The following is a 15,000-nucleotide window of genomic DNA, read 5'->3' as shown; positions in this document are numbered from 1 at the left end:
ATCCTGAAGGTCGGGGTTGCGCACAAGTAGACCCCCTTCCGTAGAGCAAAATCCTGAAGGTCGGGGTTGCGCACAAGTAGACCCCCTTCCGTAGAGCAAAATCCTGAAGGTCGGGGTCGCGCAAGGGTCGACATGGGTCGAGGTGGACTATCATGCGAAACCACTTTTTTCGGTCCCTACGGTGCCCCTAGATGATGAAAAGTACAATCCGAGGTTGATTACGAACACTTTTGTGCACCCCCTTCCGTAGAGCAAAATCCTGAAGGTCGGGGTCGCGCAAGGGTCGACATGGGTCGAGGTGGACTATCATGCGAAACCACTTTTTTCGGTCCCTACGGTGCCCCTAGATGATGAAAAGTACAATCCGAGGTTGATTACGAACACTTTTGTGCACCCCCTTCCGTAGAGCAAAATCCTGAAGGTCGGGGTTGCGCAAAAGTAGACCCCCTTCCGTAGAGCAAAATCCTGAAGGTCGGGGTCGCGCAAGGGTCGACATGGGTCGAGGTGGACTATCATGCGAAACCACTTTTTTCGGTCCCTACGGTGCCCCTAGATGATGAAAAGTACACTCCGAGGTTGATTACGAACACTTTTGTGCACCCCCTTCCGTAGAGCAAAATCCTGAAGGTCGGGGTTGCGCACAAGTAGACCCCCTTCCGTAGAGCAAAATCCTGAAGGTCGGGGTCGCACAAGGGTCGACATGGGTCGAGGTGGACTATCATGCGAAACCACTTTTTTCGGTCCCTACGGTGCCCCTAGATGATGAAAAGTACAATCCGAGGTTGATTACGAACACTTTTGTGCACCCCCTTCCGTAGAGCAAAATCCTGAAGGTCGGGGTTGCGCACAAGTCGACCCCCTTCCGTAGAGCAAAATCCTGAAGGTCGGGGTCGCGCAAGGGTCGACATGGGTCGAGGTGGACTATCATGCGAAACCACTTTTTTCGGTCCCTACGGTGCCCCTAGATGATGAAAAGTACAATCCGAGGTTGATTACGAACACTTTTGTGCACCCCCTTCCGTAGAGCAAAATCCTGAAGGTCGGGGTTGCGCACAAGTCGACCCCCTTCCGTAGAGCAAAATCCTGAAGGTCGGGGTCGCGCAAGGGTCGACATGGGTCGAGGTGGACTATCATGCGAAACCACTTTTTTCGGTCCCTACGGTGCCCCTAGATGATGAAAAGTACAATCCGAGGTTGATTACGAACACTTTTGTGCACCCCCTTCCGTAGAGCAAAATCCTGAAGGTCGGGGTCGCGCAAGGGTCGACATGGGTCGAGGTGGACTATCATGCGAAACCACTTTTTTCGGTCCCTACGGTGCCCCTAGATGATGAAAAGTACAATCCGAGGTTGATTACGAACACTTTTGTGCACCCCCTTCCGTAGAGCAAAATCCTGAAGGTCGGGGTCGCGCAAGGGTCGACATGGGTCGAGGTGGACTATCATGCGAAACCACTTTTTTCGGTCCCTACGGTGCCCCTAGATGATGAAAAGTACAATCCGAGGTTGATTACGAACACTTTTGTGCACCCCCTTCCGTAGAGCAAAATCCTGAAGGTCGGGGTTGCGCACAAGTAGACCCCCTTCCGTAGAGCAAAATCCTGAAGGTCGGGGTCGCGCAAGGGTCGACATGGGTCGAGGTGGACTATCATGCGAAACCACTTTTTTCGGTCCCTACGGTGCCCCTAGATGATGAAAAGTACAATCCGAGGTTGATTACGAACACTTTTGTGCACCCCCTTCCGTAGAGCAAAATCCTGAAGGTCGGGGTCGCGCAAGGGTCGACATGGGTCGAGGTGGACTATCATGCGAAACCACTTTTTTCGGTCCCTACGGTGCCCCTAGATGATGAAAAGTACAATCCGAGGTTGATTACGAACACTTTTGTGCACCCCCTTCCGTAGAGCAAAATCCTGAAGGTCGGGGTCGCGCAAGTGTGCACCCCCTTCCGTAGAGCAAAATCCTGAAGGTCGGGGTCGCGCAAGGGTCGACATGGGTCGAGGTGGACTATCATGCGAAACCACTTTTTTCGGTCCCTACGGTGCCCCTAGATGATGAAAAGTACAATCCGAGGTTGATTACGAACACTTTTGTGCACCCCCTTCCGTAGAGCAAAATCCTGAAGGTCGGGGTCGCGCAAGGGTCGACATGGGTCGAGGTGGACTATCATGCGAAACCACTTTTTTCGGTCCCTACGGTGCCCCTAGATGATGAAAAGTACAATCCGAGGTTGATTACGAACACTTTTGTGCACCCCCTTCCGTAGAGCAAAATCCTGAAGGTCGGGGTCGCGCAAGGGTCGACATGGGTCGAGGTGGACTATCATGCGAAACCACTTTTTTCGGTCCCTACGGTGCCCCTAGATGATGAAAAGTACAATCCGAGGTTGATTACGAACACTTTTGTGCACCCCCTTCCGTAGAGCAAAATCCTGAAGGTCGGGGTCGCGCAAGGGTCGACATGGGTCGAGGTGGACTATCATGCGAAACCACTTTTTTCGGTCCCTACGGTGCCCCTAGATGATGAAAAGTACAATCCGAGGTTGATTACGAACACTTTTGTGCACCCCCTTCCGTAGAGCAAAATCCTGAAGGTCGGGGTCGCACAAGTGTGCACCCCCTTCCGTAGAGCAAAATCCTGAAGGTCGGGGTCGCGCAAGGGTCGACATGGGTCGAGGTGGACTATCATGCGAAACCACTTTTTTCGGTCCCTACGGTGCCCCTAGATGATGAAAAGTACAATCCGAGGTTGATTACGAACACTTTTGTGCACCCCCTTCCGTAGAGCAAAATCCTGAAGGTCGGGGTTGCGCACAAGTAGACCCCCTTCCGTAGAGCAAAATCCTGAAGGTCGGGGTCGCGCAAGGGTCGACATGGGTCGAGGTGGACTATCATGCGAAACCACTTTTTTCGGTCCCTACGGTGCCCCTAGATGATGAAAAGTACAATCCGAGGTTGATTACGAACACTTTTGTGCACCCCCTTCCGTAGAGCAAAATCCTGAAGGTCGGGGTTGCGCACCAGTAGACCCCCTTCCGTAGAGCAAAATCCTGAAGGTCGGGGTCGCGCAAGGGTCGACATGGGTCGAGGTGGACTATCATGCGAAACCACTTTTTTCGGTCCCTACGGTGCCCCTAGATGATGAAAAGTACAATCCGAGGTTGATTACGAACACTTTTGTGCACCCCCTTCCGTAGAGCAAAATCCTGAAGGTCGGGGTCGCGCAAGGGTCGACATGGGTCGAGGTGGACTATCATGCGAAACCACTTTTTTCGGTCCCTACGGTGCCCCTAGATGATGAAAAGTACAATCCGAGGTTGATTACGAACACTTTTGTGCACCCCCTTCCGTAGAGCAAAATCCTGAAGGTCGGGGTTGCGCACAAGTCGACCCCCTTCCGTAGAGCAAAATCCTGAAGGTCGGGGTCGCGCAAGGGTCGACATGGGTCGAGGTGGACTATCATGCGAAACCACTTTTTTCGGTCCCTACGGTGCCCCTAGATGATGAAAAGTACAATCCGAGGTTGATTACGAACACTTTTGTGCACCCCCTTCCGTAGAGCAAAATCCTGAAGGTCGGGGTTGCGCACAAGTAGACCCCCTTCCGTAGAGCAAAATCCTGAAGGTCGGGGTTGCGCACAAGTAGACCCCCTTCCGTAGAGCAAAATCCTGAAGGTCGGGGTTGCGCACAAGTAGACCCCCTTCCGTAGAGCAAAATCCTGAAGGTCGGGGTCGCGCAAGGGTCGACATGGGTCGAGGTGGACTATCATGCGAAACCACTTTTTTCGGTCCCTACGGTGCCCCTAGATGATGAAAAGTACAATCCGAGGTTGATTACGAACACTTTTGTGCACCCCCTTCCGTAGAGCAAAATCCTGAAGGTCGGGGGTCGCGCAAGGGTCGACATGGGTCGAGGTGGACTATCATGCGAAACCACTTTTTTCGGTCCCTACGGTGCCCCTAGATGATGAAAAGTACAATCCGAGGTTGATTACGAACACTTTTGTGCACCCCCTTCCGTAGAGCAAAATCCTGAAGGTCGGGGTTGCGCAAAAGTAGACCCCCTTCCGTAGAGCAAAATCCTGAAGGTCGGGGTCGCGCAAGGGTCGACATGGGTCGAGGTGGACTATCATGCGAAACCACTTTTTTCGGTCCCTACGGTGCCCCTAGATGATGAAAAGTACACTCCGAGGTTGATTACGAACACTTTTGTGCACCCCCTTCCGTAGAGCAAAATCCTGAAGGTCGGGGTTGCGCACAAGTAGACCCCCTTCCGTAGAGCAAAATCCTGAAGGTCGGGGTCGCACAAGGGTCGACATGGGTCGAGGTGGACTATCATGCGAAACCACTTTTTTCGGTCCCTACGGTGCCCCTAGATGATGAAAAGTACAATCCGAGGTTGATTACGAACACTTTTGTGCACCCCCTTCCGTAGAGCAAAATCCTGAAGGTCGGGGTTGCGCACAAGTAGACCCCCTTCCGTAGAGCAAAATCCTGAAGGTCGGGGTCGCGCAAGGGTCGACATGGGTCGAGGTGGACTATCATGCGAAACCACTTTTTTCGGTCCCTACGGTGCCCCTAGATGATGAAAAGTACAATCCGAGGTTGATTACGAACACTTTTGTGCACCCCCTTCCGTAGAGCAAAATCCTGAAGGTCGGGGTTGCGCACAAGTAGACCCCCTTCCGTAGAGCAAAATCCTGAAGGTCGGGGTCGCGCAAGGGTCGACATGGGTCGAGGTGGACTATCATGCGAAACCACTTTTTTCGGTCCCTACGGTGCCCCTAGATGATGAAAAGTACAATCCGAGGTTGATTACGAACACTTTTGTGCACCCCCTTCCGTAGAGCAAAATCCTGAAGGTCGGGGTTGCGCACCAGTAGACCCCCTTCCGTAGAGCAAAATCCTGAAGGACGGGGTCGCGCAAGGGTCGACATGGGTCGAGGTGGACTATCATGCGAAACCACTTTTTTCGGTCCCTACGGTGCCCCTAGATGATGAAAAGTACAATCCGAGGTTGATTACGAACACTTTTGTGCACCCCCTTCCGTAGAGCAAAATCCTGAAGGTCGGGGTCGCGCAAGGGTCGACATGGGTCGAGGTGGACTATCATGCGAAACCACTTTTTTCGGTCCCTACGGTGCCCCTAGATGATGAAAAGTACAATCCGAGGTTGATTACGAACACTTTTGTGCACCCCCTTCCGTAGAGCAAAATCCTGAAGGTCGGGGTTGCGCACAAGTCGACCCCCTTCCGTAGAGCAAAATCCTGAAGGTCGGGGTCGCGCAAGGGTCGACATGGGTCGAGGTGGACTATCATGCGAAACCACTTTTTTCGGTCCCTACGGTGCCCCTAGATGATGAAAAGTACAATCCGAGGTTGATTACGAACACTTTTGTGCACCCCCTTCCGTAGAGCAAAATCCTGAAGGTCGGGGTTGCGCACAAGTAGACCCCCTTCCGTAGAGCAAAATCCTGAAGGTCGGGGTTGCGCACAAGTGTGCACCCCCTTCCGTAGAGCAAAATCCTGAAGGTCGGGGTCGCGCAAGGGTCGACATGGGTCGAGGTGGACTATCATGCGAAACCACTTTTTTCGGTCCCTACGGTGCCCCTAGATGATGAAAAGTACAATCCGAGGTTGATTACGAACACTTTTGTGCACCCCCTTCCGTAGAGCAAAATCCTGAAGGTCGGGGTTGCGCACAAGTGTGCACCCCCTTCCGTAGAGCAAAATCCTGAAGGTCGGGGTCGCGCAAGGGTCGACATGGGTCGAGGTGGACTATCATGCGAAACCACTTTTTTCGGTCCCTACGGTGCCCCTGGATGATGAAAAGTACAATCCGAGGTTGATTACGAACACTTTTGTGCACCCCCTTCCGTAGAGCAAAATCCTGAAGGTCGGGGTCGCACAAGTGTGCACCCCCTTCCGTAGAGCAAAATCCTGAAGGTCGGGGTCGCGCAAGGGTCGACATGGGTCGAGGTGGACTATCATGCGAAACCACTTTTTTCGGTCCCTACGGTGCCCCTAGATGATGAAAAGTACAATCCGAGGTTGATTACGAACACTTTTGTGCACCCCCTTCCGTAGAGCAAAATCCTGAAGGTCGGGGTCGCGCAAGTGTGCACCCCCTTCCGTAGAGCAAAATCCTGAAGGTCGGGGTCGCGCAAGGGTCGACATGGGTCGAGGTGGACTATCATGCGAAACCACTTTTTTCGGTCCCTACGGTGCCCCTAGATGATGAAAAGTACAATCCGAGGTTGATTACGAACACTTTTGTGCACCCCCTTCCGTAGAGCAAAATCCTGAAGGTCGGGGTCGCGCAAGGGTCGACATGGGTCGAGGTGGACTATCATGCGAAACCACTTTTTTCGGTCCCTACGGTGCCCCTAGATGATGAAAAGTACAATCCGAGGTTGATTACGAACACTTTTGTGCACCCCCTTCCGTAGAGCAAAATCCTGAAGGTCGGGGTTGCGCACAAGTAGACCCCCTTCCGTAGAGCAAAATCCTGAAGGTCGGGGTCGCGCAAGGGTCGACATGGGTCGAGGTGGACTATCATGCGAAACCACTTTTTTCGGTCCCTACGGTGCCCCTAGATGATGAAAAGTACAATCCGAGGTTGATTACGAACACTTTTGTGCACCCCCTTCCGTAGAGCAAAATCCTGAAGGTCGGGGTTGCGCACAAGTCAACCCCCTTCCGTAGAGCAAAATCCTGAAGGTCGGGGTCGCGCAAGGGTCGACATGGGTCGAGGTGGACTATCATGCGAAACCACTTTTTTCGGTCCCTACGGTGCCCCTAGATGATGAAAAGTACAATCCGAGGTTGATTACGAACACTTTTGTGCACCCCCTTCCGTAGAGCAAAATCCTGAAGGTCGGGGTCGCACAAGTGTGCACCCCCTTCCGTAGAGCAAAATCCTGAAGGTCGGGGTCGCGCAAGGGTCGACATGGGTCGAGGTGGACTATCATGCGAAACCACTTTTTTCGGTCCCTACGGTGCCCCTAGATGATGAAAAGTACAATCCGAGGTTGATTACGAACACTTTTGTGCACCCCCTTCCGTAGAGCAAAATCCTGAAGGTCGGGGTTGCGCACAAGTAGACCCCCTTCCGTAGAGCAAAATCCTGAAGGTCGGGGTCGCGCAAGGGTCGACATGGGTCGAGGTGGACTATCATGCGAAACCACTTTTTTCGGTCCCTACGGTGCCCCTAGATGATGAAAAGTACAATCCGAGGTTGATTACGAACACTTTTGTGCACCCCCTTCCGTAGAGCAAAATCCTGAAGGTCGGGGTCGCGCAAGGGTCGACATGGGTCGAGGTGGACTATCATGCGAAACCACTTTTTTCGGTCCCTACGGTGCCCCTAGATGATGAAAAGTACAATCCGAGGTTGATTACGAACACTTTTGTGCACCCCCTTCCGTAGAGCAAAATCCTGAAGGTCGGGGTCGCGCAAGGGTCGACATGGGTCGAGGTGGACTATCATGCGAAACCACTTTTTTCGGTCCCTACGGTGCCCCTAGATGATGAAAAGTACAATCCGAGGTTGATTACGAACACTTTTGTGCACCCCCTTCCGTAGAGCAAAATCCTGAAGGTCGGGGTTGCGCACAAGTAGACCCCCTTCCGTAGAGCAAAATCCTGAAGGTCGGGGTCGCGCAAGGGTCGACATGGGTCGAGGTGGACTATCATGCGAAACCACTTTTTCGGTCCCTTCGGTGCCCCTAGATGATGAAAAGTACAATCCGAGGTTGATTACGAACACTTTTGTGCACCCCCTTCCGTAGAGCAAAATCCTGAAGGTCGGGGTCGCGCAAGGGTCGACAAGGGTCGAGGTGGACTATCATGCGAAACCACTTTTTTCGGTCCCTACGGTGCCCCTAGATGATGAAAAGTACAATCCGAGGTTGATTACGAACACTTTTGTGCACCCCCTTCCGTAGAGCAAAATCCTGAAGGTCGGGGTCGCGCAAGGGTCGACATGGGTCGAGGTGGACTATCATGCGAAACCACTTTTTTCGGTCCCTACGGTGCCCCTAGATGATGAAAAGTACAATCCGAGGTTGATTACGAACACTTTTGTGCACCCCCTTCCGTAGAGCAAAATCCTGAAGGTCGGGGTCGCGCAAGGGTCGACATGGGTCGAGGTGGACTATCATGCGAAACCACTTTTTTCGGTCCCTACGGTGCCCCTAGATGATGAAAAGTACAATCCGAGGTTGATTACGAACACTTTTGTGCACCCCCTTCCGTAGAGCAAAATCCTGAAGGTCGGGGTTGCGCACAAGTCGACCCCCTTCCGTAGAGCAAAATCCTGAAGGTCGGGGTCGCGCAAGGGTCGACATGGGTCGAGGTGGACTATCATGCGAAACCACTTTTTTCGGTCCCTACGGTGCCCCTAGATGATGAAAAGTACAATCCGAGGTTGATTACGAACACTTTTGTGCACCCCCTTCCGTAGAGCAAAATCCTGAAGGTCGGGGTTGCGCACAAGTCGACCCCCTTCCGTAGAGCAAAATCCTGAAGGTCGGGGTCGCGCAAGGGTCGACATGGGTCGAGGTGGACTATCATGCGAAACCACTTTTTTCGGTCCCTACGGTGCCCCTAGATGATGAAAAGTACAATCCGAGGTTGATTACGAACACTTTTGTGCACCCCCTTCCGTAGAGCAAAATCCTGAAGGTCGGGGTTGCGCACAAGTAGACCCCCTTCCGTAGAGCAAAATCCTGAAGGTCGGGGTCGCGCAAGGGTCGACATGGGTCGAGGTGGACAATCATGCGAAACCACTTTTTTCGGTCCCTACGGTGCCCCTAGATGATGAAAAGTACAATCCGAGGTTGATTACGAACACTTTTGTGCACCCCCTTCCGTAGAGCAAAATCCTGAAGGTCGGGGTTGCGCACAAGTCGACCCCCTTCCGTAGAGCAAAATCCTGAAGGTCGGGGTCGCGCAAGGGTCGACATGGGTCGAGGTGGACTATCATGCGAAACCACTTTTTTCGGTCCCTACGGTGCCCCTAGATGATGAAAAGTACAATCCGAGGTTGATTACGAACACTTTTGTGCACCCCCTTCCGTAGAGCAAAATCCTGAAGGTCGGGGTCGCGCAAGGGTCGACATGGGTCGAGGTGGACTATCATGCGAAACCACTTTTTTCGGTCCCTACGGTGCCCCTAGATGATGAAAAGTACAATCCGAGGTTGATTACGAACACTTTTGTGCACCCCCTTCCGTAGAGCAAAATCCTGAAGGTCGGGGTTGCGCACAAGTCGACCCCCTTCCGTAGAGCAAAATCCTGAAGGTCGGGGTCGCGCAAGGGTCGACATGGGTCGAGGTGGACTATCATGCGAAACCACTTTTTTCGGTCCCTACGGTGCCCCTAGATGATGAAAAGTACAATCCGAGGTTGATTACGAACACTTTTGTGCACCCCCTTCCGTAGAGCAAAATCCTGAAGGTCGGGGTTGCGCACAAGTAGACCCCCTTCCGTAGAGCAAAATCCTGAAGGTCGGGGTTGCGCACAAGTAGACCCCCTTCCGTAGAGCAAAATCCTGAAGGTCGGGGTTGCGCACAAGTAGACCCCCTTCCGTAGAGCAAAATCCTGAAGGTCGGGGTCGCGCAAGGGTCGACATGGGTCGAGGTGGACTATCATGCGAAACCACTTTTTTCGGTCCCTACGGTGCCCCTAGATGATGAAAAGTACAATCCGAGGATGATTACGAACACTTTTGTGCACCCCCTTCCGTAGAGCAAAATCCTGAAGGTCGGGGTCGCGCAAGGGTCGACATGGGTCGAGGTGGACTATCATGCGAAACCACTTTTTTCGGTCCCTACGGTGCCCCTAGATGATGAAAAGTACAATCCGAGGTTGATTACGAACACTTTTGTGCACCCCCTTCCGTAGAGCAAAATCCTGAAGGTCGGGGTTGCGCACAAGTAGACCCCCTTCCGTAGAGCAAAATCCTGAAGGTCGGGGTCGCGCAAGGGTCGACATGGGTCGAGGTGGACTATCATGCGAAACCACTTTTTTCGGTCCCTACGGTGCCCCTAGATGATGAAAAGTACAATCCGAGGTTGATTACGAACACTTTTGTGCACCCCCAAAAATGGCCAAAATCCTGAAGGTCCGGGTTCTCGGGGCGGTCGAGGCCCTCGGACGTGCACGAAAAGTCGGTACCCACGCCGAGCTTCAGAATTTGGTCTCCAGAGACTAAGTCCCAACCGAAACTGGCAACCCACAAAAGTGTACCAAGGAGTGGTCGGATCGAGTTACAGTGTTCGAGAGTATTGACGAGGATGGTTATACGCAACTTTTTGCTAAAGGTGTCCAAGACCGTCAGACACTTACTTACGGAGATATAAGACACGTGCGTGGTTGCTCGTGCCGAGCTTCAGAAATGTTGCTCCAGAGACTAAGTCCCAGAAAACCTTCCGACCCCAAAAACTCCCAGAAGGAAGCCTCGGATCGTTTCGCGATGTTCTAGTGAAATGTTCAGCTCGACGGAATGCAACTTTTACCTCAAGGGGTCCAAGACCGTCAGACGCTTAGGTACGGAGATACGGGCATGGGTCGGTTTTCCCCATACAAAATACCCCATGGAAAACTGCAAAACCCCAAAACAGGTCGAAGGAGTGGTCGGATCGTTTCGTGGTGTTCAAGTGAAATGTTCCATTCGATAGGGCGCAACTTTTTGCTAAAGGTGTCCAAGACCGTCAGACCCTTACTTACGGAGATATAAGACACGTGCGTGGTTGCTCGTGCCGAGCTTCAGAAATGTTGCTCCAGAGACTAAGTCCCAGAAAACCTTCGGACCCCAAAAACTCCCAGAAGGAGTCGTCGGATCGTTTCGCGATGTTCTAGTGAAATGTTCAGCTCGACGAAATGCAACTTTTACCTAAAGGGGTCCAAGACCGTCAGACGCTTAGGTACGGAGATACGGGCATGGGTCGGTTTTCCCCATACAAAATACCCCATGGAAAACTGCAAAACCCCAAAACAGGTCGAACGAGTGGTCGGATCGTTTCGTGGTGTTCTAGTGAAATGTTCCATTCGATAGGGCGCAACTTTTTGCTAAAGGTGTCCAAGACCGTCAGACCCTTACTTACGGAGATATAAGACACGTGCGTGGTTGCCCGTGCCGAGCTTCAGAAATGTTGCTCCAGAGACTAAGTCCCAGAAAACCTTCCGACCCCAAAAACTCCCAGAAGGAGTCGTCGGATCGTTTCGCGATGTTCTAGTGAAATGTTCAGCTCGACGGAATGCAACTTTTACCTCAAGGGGTCCAAGACCGTCAGACGCTTAGGTACGGAGATACGGGCATGGGTCGGTTTTCCCCATACAAAATACCCCATGGAAAACTGCAAAACCCCAAAACAGGTCGAAGGAGTGGTCGGATCGTTTCGTGGTGTTCAAGTGAAATGTTCCATTCGATAGGGCGCAACTTTTTGCTAAAGGTGTCCAAGACCGTCAGACCCTTACTTACGGAGATATAAGACACGTGCGTGGTTGCCCGTGCCGAGCTTCAGAAATGTTGCTCCAGAGACTAAGTCCCAGAAAACCTTCGGACCCCAAAAACTCCCAGAAGGAGTCGTCGGATCGTTTCGCGATGTTCTAGTGAAATGTTCAGCTCGACGAAATGCAACTTTTACCTAAAGGGGTCCAAGACCGTCAGACGCTTAGGTACGGAGATACGGGCATGGGTCGGTTTTCCCCATACAAAATACCCCATGGAAAACTGCAAAACCCCAAAACAGGTCGAAGGAGTGGTCGGATCGTTTCGTGGTGTTCTAGTGAAATGTTCCATTCGATAGTGCGCAACTTTTTGCTAAAGGTGTCCAAGACCGTCAGACCCTTACTTACGGAGATATAAGACACGTGCGTGGTTGCTCGTGCCGAGCTTCAGAAATGTTGCTCCAGAGACTAAGTCCCAGAAAACCTTCGGACCCCAAAAACTCCCAGAAGGAGTCGTCGGATCGTTTCGCGATGTTCTAGTGAAATGTTCAGCTCGACGGAATGCAACTTTTACCTAAAGGGGTCCAAGACCGTCAGACGCTTAGGTACGGAGATACGGGCATGGGTCGGTTTTCCCCATACAAAATACCCCATGGAAAACTGCAAAACCCCAAAACAGGTCGAAGGAGTGGTCGGATCGTTTCGTGGTGTTCTAGTGAAATGTTCCATTCGATAGGGCGCAACTTTTTGCTAAAGGTGTCCAAGACCGTCAGACCCTTACTTACGGAGATATAAGACACGTGCGTGGTTGTTCGTGCCGAGCTTCAGAAATGTTGCTCCAGAGACTAAGTCCCAGAAAACCTTCCGACCCCAAAAACTCCCAGAAGGAGGCGTCGGATCGTTTCGCGATGTTCTAGTGAAATGTTCAGCTCGACGGAATGCAACTTTTACCTAAAGGGGTCCAAGACCGTCAGACGCTTAGGTACGGAGATACGGGCATGGGTCGGTTTTCCCCATACAAAATACCCCATGGAAAACTGCAAAACCCCAAAACAGGTCGAAGGAGTGGTCGGATCGTTTCGTGGTGTTCTAGTGAAATGTTCCATTCGATAGGGCGCAACTTTTTGCTAAAGGTGTCCAAGACCGTCAGACCCTTACTTACGGAGATATAAGACACGTGCGTGGTTGCCCGTGCCGAGCTTCAGAAATGTTGCTCCAGAGACTAAGTCCCAGAAAACCTTCCGACCCCAAAAACTCCCAGAAGGAGTCGTCGGATCGTTTCGCGATGTTCTAGTGAAATGTTCAGCTCGACGGAATGCAACTTTTACCTAAAGGGGTCCAAGACCGTCAGACGCTTAGGTACGGAGATACGGGCATGGGTCGGTTTTCCCCATACAAAATACCCCATGGAAAACTGCAAAACCCCAAAACAGGTCGAAGGAGTGGTCGGATCGTTTCGTGGTGTTCTAGTGAAATGTTCCATTCGATAGGGCGCAACTTTTTGCTAAAGGTGTCCAAGACCGTCAGACCCTTACTTACGGAGATATAAGACACGTGCGTGGTTGCTCGTGCCGAGCTTCAGAAATGTTGCTCCAGAGACTAAGTCCCAGAAAACCTTCCGACCCCAAAAACTCCCAGAAGGAGTCGTCGGATCGTTTCGCGATGTTCTAGTGAAATGTTCAGCTCGACGGAATGCAACTTTTACCTAAAGGGGTCCAAGACCGTCAGACGCTTAGGTACGGAGATACGGGCATGGGTCGGTTTTCCCCATACAAAATACCCCATGGAAAAGTGCAAAACCCCAAAACAGGTCGAAGGAGTGGTCGGATCGTTTCGTGGTGTTCTAGTGAAATGTTCCATTCGATAGGGCGCAACTTTTTGCTAAAGGTGTCCAAGACCGTCAGACCCTTACTTACGGAGATATAAGACACGTGCGTGGTTGCTCGTGCCGAGCTTCAGAAATGTTGCTCCAGAGACAAAGTCCCAGAAAACCTTCCGACCCCAAAAACTCCCAGAAGGAGTCGTCGGATCGTTTCGCGATGTTCTAGTGAAATGTTCAGCTCGACGGAATGCAACTTTTACCTTAAGGGGTCCAAGACCGTCAGACGCTTAGGTACGGAGATACGGGCATGGGTCGGTTTTCCCCATACAAAATACCCCATGGAAAACTGCAAAACCCCAAAACAGGTCGAAGGAGTGGTCGGATCGTTTCGTGGTGTTCTAGTGAAATGTTCCATTCGATAGGGCGCAACTTTTTGCTAAAGGTGTCCAAGACCGTCAGACCCTTACTTACGGAGATATAAGACACGTGCGTGGTTGCCCGTGCCGAGCTTCAGAAATGTTGCTCCAGAGACTAAGTCCCAGAAAACCTTCGGACCCCAAAAACTCCCAGAAGGAGTCGTCGGATCGTTTCGCGATGTTCTAGTGAAATGTTCAGCTCGACAAAATGCAACTTTTACCTAAAGGGGTCCAAGACCGTCAGACGCTTAGGTACGGAGATACGGGCATGGGTCGGTTTTCCCCATACAAAATACCCCATGGAAAACTGCAAAACCCCAAAACAGGTCGAAGGAGTGGTCGGATCGTTTCGTGGTGTTCTACTGACTTTTTAGGCTTACCGAGACACAACTTTCCGCAGAAGGGTGCAAAACTGTCAGACTCATAGTTTCGGAGATACAAGCATGGGTCATGTTTGCTCGTGCCGAGCTTCAGAATTTTCCATGGCCAAAAAGCCCTAGAATTTGACATTTCACTATTATAGGGAGGTATGGTTGTACTGAGTCGTCATAGAAAGTTTAGCCTCCTCATGTAAACTGACGATGCGATATCAGGGAGGTCGGGAGTTGTCGAAAAGAGACCCTAGGACCTAATACTAGACTCATGTAGTGGCAAGGTGTTTCGGCCCGTGGGTGACGGTTGTATGAAATTTGGGTGACGGCAACTACGACTGGTTCTGGTACCGGGAAGGTGTGTCCTGGTGTCCGGAGGCGTTTTAACGGTAGCTGGGTGGTCGGAACGGTGACCTAGGGTGGTTTTGGGGTAAATCACCTACCACCACCGATGGTCAACCAGAGGCTAGTGGTACATGGAAAACACCCTGGGAAGGTGTTCCAGGGCTCGGAGTAGTAGTAACAAGGGGTGCCGCTGTCTCTAGGTCGCGGAACCACTGTGCTTGCCTGCAACACAGTCCTAGGGAGAGCGGCCGAAAGGTTCCGCACGGTGACTTGCACCCACCGGGAATGGGGTCAAGTAGCAAAGAGGTGTCCAACCAAGGGTTAGTGGTACATGGAAAACACCCTGGGAAGGTGTCCCTGGGCTCGGAGTAGAGTGACTTGCACCCACCGGGAAAGGGGTCAAGTAGCCAAGAGGTGTCAGAACTCGTAGATCTTGAGGAGACGGTGCTTAGCACCGGCACGTTGTTACTTCTTGAGTGTTGTACGGCCATCCAACCTGGGTGGGAAGTACCGCGGTACCGGGTATACCCCGATCTCGCATCAAACGGTGAAACGAACAATACTAGTTGAGCTCGGCGTAATGTAGAGATGAGC

This window comes from Anopheles nili, assembly GCF_943737925.1.
Source record: "Anopheles nili chromosome X unlocalized genomic scaffold, idAnoNiliSN_F5_01 X_unloc_1, whole genome shotgun sequence".
NCBI lineage: Eukaryota > Metazoa > Arthropoda > Insecta > Diptera > Culicidae > Anopheles > Anopheles nili.
The sequence above is the reverse complement of the archived record's forward strand: the minus strand, read 5'-3'. Positions refer to the sequence as shown.